The sequence below is a fragment of the Lissotriton helveticus genome, chromosome 6, assembly GCF_964261635.1.
Source record: "Lissotriton helveticus chromosome 6, aLisHel1.1, whole genome shotgun sequence".
Taxonomy (NCBI): Eukaryota; Metazoa; Chordata; class Amphibia; order Caudata; family Salamandridae; genus Lissotriton; species Lissotriton helveticus.
In genome coordinates, this window is record NC_136067.1 from 984405493 (window position 1) to 984416860 (window position 11368).

General features: G+C 39.4%; 1 pseudogene; it reads left to right on the forward strand.

The window, feature by feature from the left end:
* The first annotated feature begins 1987 nt into the window (after nucleotides 1-1987).
* LOC144762574 (arf-GAP with coiled-coil, ANK repeat and PH domain-containing protein 2 pseudogene) lies at nucleotides 1988-6044 on the forward strand (annotated as a pseudogene).
* The last annotated feature ends 5324 nt before the right edge of the window (nucleotides 6045-11368 follow it).

The window sequence follows — 11368 nt, forward strand, 5'->3', positions numbered from 1 at the left end:
TGGCGGTTCCACCAACATGCCTCACACCATGTGGATGTACACAGGGGGCCACAACATATACCGCTCTGTGTGCATGCACAACAGTTCCTGCACAGTCCATGCCATGCAAGAACTGTTTTTTCCCATTGCTGTGCCCATCTTTAGAGGCACCACTGTGGGAATGGCACAAACCAGCCCACCACACTGGAGAAAACTCCTAATCTGGCGAGCGGCCCAACCATGCCTCTGGTGCAGTGGGAGTGTGGTGGTGGCGTATCTCCAACTAATGCTGGACCAAAAGTCATATTCAGGCCCAAAGGGCTCTATTATGAGTCTGGTGATGCAAGAACTGCCAAAGTCACCGGCGAAGTGGTGGCAGTCTTCCAACTGCCCTTTTACAATTAGGGCAGTCAGACTTCCATTGCTCTGCCGCAGTCACCAGGGAGCCACCGTTCCCTGGTGGTGTTGTGGCGGTCAGGAGCCACAATATGCTTGGAAGTACTGCCCCGGTCTCACAAAGCATATTACGAGTTTCCTTTCTGCCACGGTTTTCACGGTAGTTCCTCCTCCATGGAAACCATGGCAGAAAGGAAACACAGGGGGCCCTACAGGGCCCTCGTGCACCTCTGTGCCCTGGGGTGCATGCAGTGGGGCACAACATGTGCACCCTGTGTGCATGCACCACAATTTCTGCATGGCATGGACGTTACAGTCCATGCCATGCAGGAAGTTTTTTTGCGCTGCCATTGCAGTGCCATTTTAAGGGACCGCCGTGGGAACATCCAAAAAGAGCCCGCCAGGCATGAGAAATACTTTCAATCTGGCAGGCGACCCGACCACAGGTTTGGCAATGTGAAGGCGGGGCTGACTTGGCACCGCACCACTAACTCATAATCAGGCCCTACAACGTCACCTTAAAATAATGTTACTTATCCGTATGTTATTATATAACTTATTTTCTATAACATTTACAGTGCAGGAGAGAAATTTATAACACAGATAGTTGAAGAGCTGATGATGTTGAATTAAATAAGTATTCAGAAGAAGAACTCAATTCGTTGTTTTAATTGTTGACCATGCAACACCAGTCGTATGACAAATAGGTGTAGCTCCATGCAGCTAGATTCAGAGACACGGATGGCAAAACATTTATTTTTGCAAATTCATTGGCTTTGGAAGAGGATAAAATTAAGATGTGTGCTTATGTGTTCCTTTAACTTTAATGTGATGTCTTTCTGGTGAAGTGTTAGTCTGTATTACTGTTCCTCGTGTACGAAACGTGGCCATGGACACATACTTGCGGACTGCAGACCTCAATTGCTCTTAATAGTTTCTCTTTCCAAGGACCCTGGATGGAGCATGTGTGAAACAAAATAAAATGTCCCTAAAGTAAAAACTGTCAATTAAGAGCTGTATTGATCTATTGATTTTAGGACATTATAAACATCTTGGTTTACAGAATCCACAGTTCTAATTAAGTCATCTGTGAGGTGTTAAATAATATGTAACACATTCAATAGTATACTAGTTTAGCAGACAGGTATCCTTTATTGACAAAGATTCTGGGGAGCAGAAGTCTCTGTGGTTGCAGAAACCTTCCTTTAAAATCGACCTTTGTGTCCAGACAATAAAAAAACCCAGATTTGCCTATGTACACAAAAATAACTAAAGACCACTACCTCCAATGATAAATTGCCTTGTTGCTGAAAATGAAAATAAATTGGTGGAACCCTGCCGAGGACGACAATCTGATTCTATCTGTTGTGTCTATGACGCTTCGCCTCTTGCATTGTTGTCCGTTGTCTATGTTTATAACCATGTCTGGGAACCTGGAGTGTCTGCCAGCTATTCAGAAGTGGAGGAAGTGCCGAGGGCTGAGAGCTGGGCAGTGGTGAGGCAGGCTAAAGTGTGACAAACTTTCACTGCTGTGCTCCGATCTCCTTATCTTGCTGCTGCCTCCTTATTCCTGCACTCACCTTGATCGCCCGGGAGGGGCCTAGGCGAAAGCATGAAGGTAACTGTTGATTTGGAGGAGTGCTTGAAGGACTCTCCTCGTTTCAGAGCCGCTTTGAAGGAAGTTGAAGGTGATGTGACGGAAGTGAAACGTGATAAGCTTGTTAAGTTATGTTTGGCATGATTGATGCAGGCAAGGCCTTTTGTGCTGCCAACAAGCAATTTATTAATGGCATTCGGGACCTCTCACAGTATTCAAGCAAGGTTGTGGTGATTGAGTATAGCTTGACGAAGTTTTTGAACAGCCTCCAAGAAATGATCACTTATCACACAATCCTGTTTGACAAAGCTCAGAGATCCATTAAAACACAGCTCCATATATTTATTAAGGATCATCTTCGAAAATTCAAAGATGCAAAGAAGCAGTTTGATAAGGTCAGTGGAGAAAAAGAAAATGCACTAGTTGAAAATGCCCAAATTCAAAGAACAAAACTGCACAATGTGGAGGCAACAAACATCTTAATCGCAACATGAAAATGCTTCCGGCACATAGCTTTGGACAACGTCCTTCAAATCAATGTTCTTCAGTCAAAGCGGAGGTCTAAAATTTTAAAATCGATGTTATCCTTCATGTACGCACATCTTGGCTTCTTCCACCAGGTCTACGATCTCTTCAGTGAACTTGAACCGCATATGATAGAGCTTGGTTCACAGTTGGATCGGCTTGTTGTGGATGCAGCAAAGGAGAAGAGGGACATGGAACAAAAACACTTCACTATTCAGCAAAAGAATTTCACCAATGATGATCTCAGACTTGAATACAATGTTGATGGGGCTAATGGCTTTTTAATGGAAGGATATCTCTTTAAAAGGGCCAGTAATGCCTTTAAAACTTGGAACAGGTGCTGGATCACAATAACAACCAACTGGTATATCAGAAAATATGTAAGACTAACCTCACAGTGGTTGTCGAAGATTTACGGCTCTGCACAGCTAAACACTGTGAAGACATAGGAAGACGTTTTTGCTTTGAAGTAGTCTCACCAACAAAGAGCTGTATGCTACATGCTGATTCAGAAAAGCTGCGACAGGCATGGATTAAAGCTGTCCAAACTAGTATTGCTACAGCATATAGAGAAAAGAGTGATGAGACGGAGAAGCTGGATAAGAAATCTTCACCTTCCACAGGAAGTCTGGACTCTGGCAGCGAGGTAAAAGAGAAATTAGTTAAAGGTGAAAGTGCATTACAGCGGACTCAGTGAAACGCTGGAAACTCTGTCTGCTGAGATTGTGGTCTGGAGGATCCGTGATGGGCCAGCATCCACCTTGGAACCATCCTGTGCATTGAGTGTGCTGGGATACACAGGAGTCTTGGTGTGCACTTTTCAAAAGTAAGGTAATTAATGTTAGATACATGGGAGCCTGAATTACTAAAGCTGATGTGTGTAATATTCTAGAATATAGAATGTAGTGGTTATAGAATGATGTTAGGTCACTATGTTAGGTCATAGAGTGTGGGGGTTGGAAGCTGTGGATGAGAGGACTGGTTGTGTTATCCAGTTGCTCCCTTGTGGATGTCAAGCTGTATCTTCTTTGGAATAAATCCAACAACTTGAACCTGTGTTCCTGCTCTTATTTACCACACAATTACTGGCGACGATCGGGATGCAGATTTACAGAAGAGAACAGCGTTCACTGGACTTTTCATTATATATATTTTTTGTTTGTCTCCACTTCCCAAAGAAATTGCTCAAGATATCCTGTCATGGACTATTACTTGGTAACATACAATCGAGTTTTAAATACTCTATCTCAAATTACAGCTCTGCTTTAATTCACACTCTCTGTTGAAAAGCGTGTCAATTTTGATTAAGTAGTGTGGACATTTTTAAGGAAAGAAATAGAAGAGATTAGCGCTTGGTGTGGAAATTAATCTTTACGTAATGTAACTTACTTTACCTGTTATTTTCGACTGCATCAATCGAGCAGTGTAACGGTGCTTGGTTGTTTCCTTTTGAAAACTTACTGCACGCTACTCTTCTTCGGCATTCGAAGTTGGAACTGCTTTGCTTGTGCACGCATTGCATGTTGGGATTGTCTTGCACGTTGCATCTTGGGATTGATATTTTGACCTCACGTCCCTCGTGCGGCCATTTTGGATTATCTCCGTGAGTGTCTTCGAGTCGATTTCAGCGTTTAGATCGATTTAAAGTGGAATTCACAATAGCGGGGGTTTTTTTGGAAGCAGATCTCATTTTCGAGTATTCTTTTTATTGTGATTATTCACACGCTTTATCAACATTCAAAAAAAAAAAAGAAGAATATTTTTCTGTTTTTAGCGTGTTCAACCAAGAAACAAGGTACTGTTTTATTATTTATTATTATTCTATGTTTTTTTTGGGTGTTTTAAATCAATTCCACTATTGACATGTCTAATATCGCTGCACCACCACACTTCTTACAAATTGCTGGAGATCCAAATATAGAGTGGGACTTATGGTTTCCCATGTTCTTGGCATACGTGGATGTTTTAGAGAAAGATGGCTGTTCAGCTAAAAGAAAACTTGCTTTATTGAGGCATTGTTTAGGTGGTGCAGGAATTAAAGAGTTTGACAACTTACCACCAATTGAAGATGCCGGTGACATGGATGTCTTTGAGAACGCTGCAAAACAAATGAAAATATGTTTTGGAAAAAAAATGAACACTGTGATGGAAAGGTTCAAATTTTACTCACGTGTCCAAAAGACTGAAGAGACCATTGAAGACTGTGTTGCCGCTTTAGGTTCTCTTGCTTGTTCATGTGCATTTGAGACTATTTCTTATGAACAAGTACTTAGAGGCCAGATCATGATGAGAACTAAAAGCAAGAAGAGTCAAGAAAGACTTTGGTTGGGCACTGAGTCTACTCTAAGCGCAGTTATAAACATTCGAAAGGGCATCGAACAGTCTGAATTGTTCGTATCTGAGATAAGAAATCAATCTACTAAAGTACAGACTACGGAACCTGAAGTTTCTTTAGTAAAAGATAAAATTAATGGTTTTAAGAAGAGTTTTGTTAAAAAAGACATGGAAAGAAAGCATGTTGATAATAAGACTTTCTTAAAAAAAAATCAATTTTTTGCTATATGTGTGGTAGTGCTAACCATGTGGGTAATTATAGAGGATGTCCTGCTTGGGATAAAGTTTGCATGAAAGGCAAGAAAAAAGGTCATTTTAGTAGTGCATGCCGGTCTTTTCAGAGAGTTAATTATATTTCAGAGGAAGAAGAGGAAGCTTTACATAGCTTGAATTTTATTTTTTCTGTGGATGAGTCTGATTGTGAAAAATTTCCGTCATGCATCATTAACATAAATGGTAAACCTGCTGAGTTAATGGTAGATTCATGTGCACGGTACACAATTATTGGAAACAAACTTTTCAAAGAGTCTTGGGGAGATTGTAAACTGTCTCTTCCTGACATTCAACCAGGAGGGTATACAGGTCAAAGGATAGAAAGGGAAGGATATTTTTGGGCAAAAATTGAATTCATGGGAAGAGTGATTAGTGGTAAGGTGTATGTGGCAACTATGGGTGGTTCAATTCTTGGATGGCCACACCAAAAAGAGTTAGGATTAAAGCTTGATCCAAATGCATCTCCTCATGTTAGTGTAGGACCCATTTGGAGTTCACATAGTAGTTTGGAAGATGTCAATACTGTTTGTCTCCAAAGCGAACAAAGAGTTAACAATGAACTATTTGTCACGAGTATAAAGAATAAATATCCCAAGGTTTTTGAGCACACTTTAGGCAAGTATGTTGGTTTTCATGATAAAATTATTTCAAATGATAATGCCATTCCCATCAGGCACAAAGTCAGGAATGTCCCACTTACGTATTGACCTAAACTCAAAGAAATGCTTAGTGATCTGTTTAATAAACAAATTATCGAGCCAATTGAATGATCTCAATGGGTTTCCCCCATTGTTTTATCCCTTAAGAGCTCTGGAGATCTTCGCTTATGTCTGGATCTTTGCAGTTTAAACACTGAAATATGGGTAGACAAGCATCCTCTCCCAAACATTCATGAGTTAATTTCTACTTTAGCTGGTGCTACTATTTTTTCTACGATTGATTTAGCAAGTGCTTATCATCAAGTTGAATTGCACAAAGAATCCAAAAGACTTACCGCTTTTGTTACTCCTGAGGGCATGTTCCAGTTTTTACGAATGCCCTTCGGGTTAGCTAGTGCAGCTTCCGTGTTTCAACGTTTAATGATGAGCTTTTAGAAGAATGCAAAGGAGCGATTGCCTTTCAAGACGATATTTTAATATTTGGGAAGGATTGCATAGAACACGATAAGAACTTAGAATCTGTTCTACAGAAAATTGAGATGAAAGTTTTAACGTTGAAATTTGTGAAATGTAAATTTAGAGAAACTAAAGTAGAATATCTAGGTCATGAAATTTCGTGTGAAGGAATTAAACCTAAAGTTAATCACATAAGAAGCATTAATATGGCTCCCATTCCTACTTCTAAGGAACAACTGTTATCCTTTTTAGGTTTAACGGAATTCTATGGGAAATTTGTCAAGGACTATTCTACTATTGTTCATCCATTATGTATTTTATTGAAAAAAATATGTGAAATTTATATGGGGTAATAACCAACAAAAATCCTTTGATTTTTTAAAAGAGACAATTTCTGGTGCTCCATTCTTAAGACCTTTTAAGGTGGGTAATGAATGTAAAGTTTGTGTTGATGCTAGCAATGTTGGCCTTGGAGCCGTGTGGATGCAAAAAGATAAAGGAAGTGAATATGTAGTGTCTTATGCCTCTAGGTCGCTCCGTGACTCGGAATGTAATTATTCCACAATCGAAAAAGAGTTACTTGCTTGTACTTGGGCGGCACAACATTTTCGCCAATTTTTATGGGGTATAACATTTTCTTTGAGAACAGACCACAAACCTCTTGTCAATATGTTATCAGTGGGAGGTGGAAGGACGCTTACAGCACGTTTACCTAGGCTTGCAGCTAAATTGCAGGAATTTAGGTGTCAAGTGATTTATGTTCCTGGTCGGTTAAATGTTCATGTCGATTGCATGACACGTTTCCCAGCTAAGGAGGTTATTAATTCTTCTGTCAATGAAGAATGTCATATTGCATTTACTATTGAAGATGTCAATTTAATTGGTGGAGATTTGTCTAATTACATTTCTGAATCTAGTTGGTTTGCAGCGATGGAACATGATGACATTTATAAGAAGTCCGAGTATTTTTGAGCAAAGATGGCCTGAAGAAAGGAAATTGAGTGGTGATTTAGCTTCTTTTTGGAAGGTGAAGGATGAACTTATGTTGAATCAGATAAATGATAATGAGAGCTGACAAGATTATTCCTCCTAGGGATTTGAGAGAACTTATTTGCAAACTTGCCCATGAAGGTCACTTTGGAATGTCTACTACAAAGAGAAGAATTAGGGAGTTTTATTGGTGGCCTTGGTTAGATGGTATGGTGGATAGATGGGTCAGAAACTGTTCTCCTTGTTCTTTAAGTGATAAGTCTGCTAAAGCACTATCTGTTGGAGTTACTCCCATTGAATTTGCACAAGGGCCTTGGAGGAAATTAGGCATTGACATTATTGACCATTTAATTATCAATCAGGTAAAGAATTATTTGCATTAGTGTTGATTGACTACTTTTCTAACTGTCCGGAATTAAAGATTGTGGAAAAGGTTTGTTCTGGGAATGTAATTGAGTTTTTGGAAGAAGTTTTTGCTAGAGAGGGTTTACCTAAAGAAATTGTTTCCGACAATTGGCCACAATTTGTAAGCAAAGAGTTTGAATCTTTCATTTTAGATTGTAATATTGTACATAAAAGAGTTTCTAAGTATTTTCCTCAAGCTAATGGTCAAACAGAAAGGTTCAATAGAGTTGTGAAAGAGTCTTGTCATTGGCTGTTAGAAGTGGACTTAAATGGAGGAAAGCTTTGCAAGCTACTTTATTAACTGATCGCACTTCTCCAAATTCTGTTACTGGGTTGTCTCCTTTTGAAATGCTACGTGGTAGGAAACCTGGTTCAAAGTTGATGCCGTTGTGGTTGAATACCAAGAATGATTTTGATTCTAAAATACATTTTGATGAGGTTAGAGTCCGAGTAAAAAAAATTGCAGGAGAAAATGTTACAAAACAACAATTAAAATTGTCTAATGGTTCTAGATTAAAAGTCTGTGATTTGGTTCGGGTGAAGTTTGGAGGACAGGTAAACAGAAGACAAGCCAAATGGTCTGATCCTGTGAAAATTACTGAAGTTTTTAGTAAAGCAGCTCGTGTGGAAGGTGGCAAGATTTGGAATTTTAGACGTATTTCTGTCTGTAATTCACTAAATTCTAATTATTTCACCCCAATCAATTTTAAGTCACAAAATATCAAGAAAACTCTTTCAAGTCCTTTAGTGGACAAACATGTTGACAAAATTTCAGATTTTTCAGGTTTTGATGAAGTTTCTGATCATTTGGAATCTCAAGAGAATGTCAACAGTGAGATTGTTCCTGTGAATTACAATATAAATGTTGGTGATTCCGTTGATTGTAATATCATTAATGATAGTTCAAACATCAATCAAGAACTTGATGTTATTAGGAAAAGTGTGCATGTTAAGCATGTTCCTAATAAGCTTAGGGATTTTGTCCGTTTCTAATGGGTTTTTTTTGTTTGTGTATTATTATTATTTTTTTTAAATATTTTATTTATTTTTGTTTTTTCAGAAGGGGGGGGTGTGTAGTATTCTAGATTATAGAATGTAGTGGTTATAGAATGATGTTAGGTCACTATGTTAGGTCATAGTGATAGAGCGCGCAGGTCACCTAACCAACAATTTTACCATATACGTATCGGGCCCATAAATTTCAATTTACCATATTTATTAATCAGGTGACCTTACACTCTACTACCAGTAACCCTTGTTCCTCCCTATTTATTCCTACTGTACCCAACTTACCAATCCACCGTTACGGGTACCTATGATCGCAATGGATCAGGGAGCTAGCTGTAAAAGAAAGGCAGACACAAAAATACCTTTTTATATTTGCACTCATAAAATAATCACAGACTCGGGAAGTTTTAAAACCTTTATCTAGTTTTCTTCAATCTCAGAAAGCATGTGGTTTACAACAATTAAACTATCAATAACTGAAATTATAAAGAGCACATATCCATATAGAAAGTAAATCAAGCCAACCATTTACGAATCTAAAGGAAGGTAAGAACAGAAAACATACTAAAATAGGTTTCAGAGTTTAGACTCAGTATGTTGTCTAAAGGACGGGAAACATAAGGAATATACTAGAATTTCACAGTGAAATATTTCCCCATGAAGAGGAACCATAGGTAAAGTAAGAATAAACCATACTAATAAAACAGTGCAATTACTTGAATTTACTAAAGGATGGGTAAAGAAAAGGAACATCTATATATCACGAACTAAAAAGGAATGTACTTGAAGAATGGGTAAGACAATGGACTATGATAAAATAACAATGATAAGATATGACCTACTCATTTAGTGGTGCGAAAAAAAAACCATGGAAAACAAATATGCAAGAGTATGACTTTATTAAAACAAAGAAAGGAAAATAGGAGATGCAGAATAGATGTCTCAGCTCTATATTTACCTAGTATGGTGTGAAGACCAACCCTGGCCACGAGTCAGTTAAGGACGGGAGGGACCCCAAGGAAGGACAGTCATCAGTGGGACAGCAGGTGCAGAATGGACACCTCAGGACAGGACAGGAAACCCAGAAAAGGATCAGGACAGGACCACCAAGGTAAGACCAGCACCCGCAGTTTGGAAGAAACGCCTGCGCTCCACCCTCTCTGCAGCTATCAGCCAGAACCCCGATTGGGTTATCGATTTCCCAGCAAAGTGCTCCGCCAGCACTTTAAGGTTTCTCAGCAAAAACCCCTTGAGTCTATGGAAATTTCAGACAGAGAGCTCCGCAGCCCTCTGTATTAATCACCTATTGAGTGTGTTGGGTCAGTGACAGGTCAGCTATTCGGACAAGTCGGACAATTTCTCTAGCTAAACCTAGGCTAGTTATACTGTTTTCGGGTCAGTGTACCACTCCCCAAATGTTGCAAGTGTCAGAATCCCACATTTCGATTGGTCGCCAAGTAGGATAGGTCAACACACCAATCACACTTCATTTCTACAAGCCTGCATTAACATACTCTGGGACCGCCTATCGATTTTGGGGTTCCCATGACATATTTTACAGAATACAATGAATAAAATACAATTGTTGCATTTGCAGGACAGTTCAGCTTCTTCTGCTAGGCGAAGGTGCATCTTCCCAGGCACATCTTGGCTGGGACCTCTGGTTGGCAGGGATTCAATGCCACCGGCCAAAGACTGTCATGTGCAGAAAAGCTGTTCAATATGGAATCACGAGTGTTTCTCAGACCCTCAAGAACGCGGTACATGAAAAGTAAGCGAAAACAAATTAAAACACAGAAATACATGATTACACTGTATACCATGAATAGCTACTCTATACCCCTTTACTTTATATAAACTATGGCATTATGTTTTAATGCAAATTAACAATAACACAAAAGCAGCAGCGCAAGCTTCACAATGTGAGGACACAAAGCGGCCATCTTGATGCTAATGTGCAAGCGCAAAGATTCCCACCAGAACTGCAAGTACGTCACGTCACGTGAGTGTGACTAACACATGCACAGAAGAAACCCTGCCAAGCAGCGGCCATTTCTAATGACAAGCGTTATTAAGTTTTAGTAAACACATAGGCAAGCCTCGCTAGGACATCCCAAATGTCAAAATAAAGGGAAGTTAGTAAGACAAAACATGTTGGATTACTCTGTTACATGTTATTCGAGGTTCATGAATTCAAGCAAGTCGCGTAACGTGCGAATCCTTGCTCCATCAATCCCCTCTTTGATCATATTTACTATCATCACAAAACTAATGGAATCAGATGCCAACTTTCACAATTTTCCCAATTCGATCTCCTCCAACATTCGATTCAATTTCTCTTTCGTATCTTTGTTAGGGTGAGAATTCTTCACCCTTTTATAAATTTGATTATTCAGTTCCTCTAATTCAAGTTCATCCACACTCCGTTTCACGCCTCTTTTGTTCACGGTATATTTCTTCTGGTGTTTGCGACATTTGCAACAGACAAATATGAGGAGTATAATAAAACCTATTACTGCAATTGGCATCAGTACCTTGAACAAAAAACCTTTACCTAAATTAGAAACCAATGACCTACAGTGGAGAGACCATCAGTACGTCTCTTCCAGGCACTATCAACCTCCAGTGGTTTGAGTTCCTTTTCTAAATTTGTAATGTTCCTCACATACCTTTTGAGTTGCACACTTTTGTCCGGTATGTAAGTGCAACAATGTTGCGCTTTCAACTTTCGGAAGACTCCGCCCTC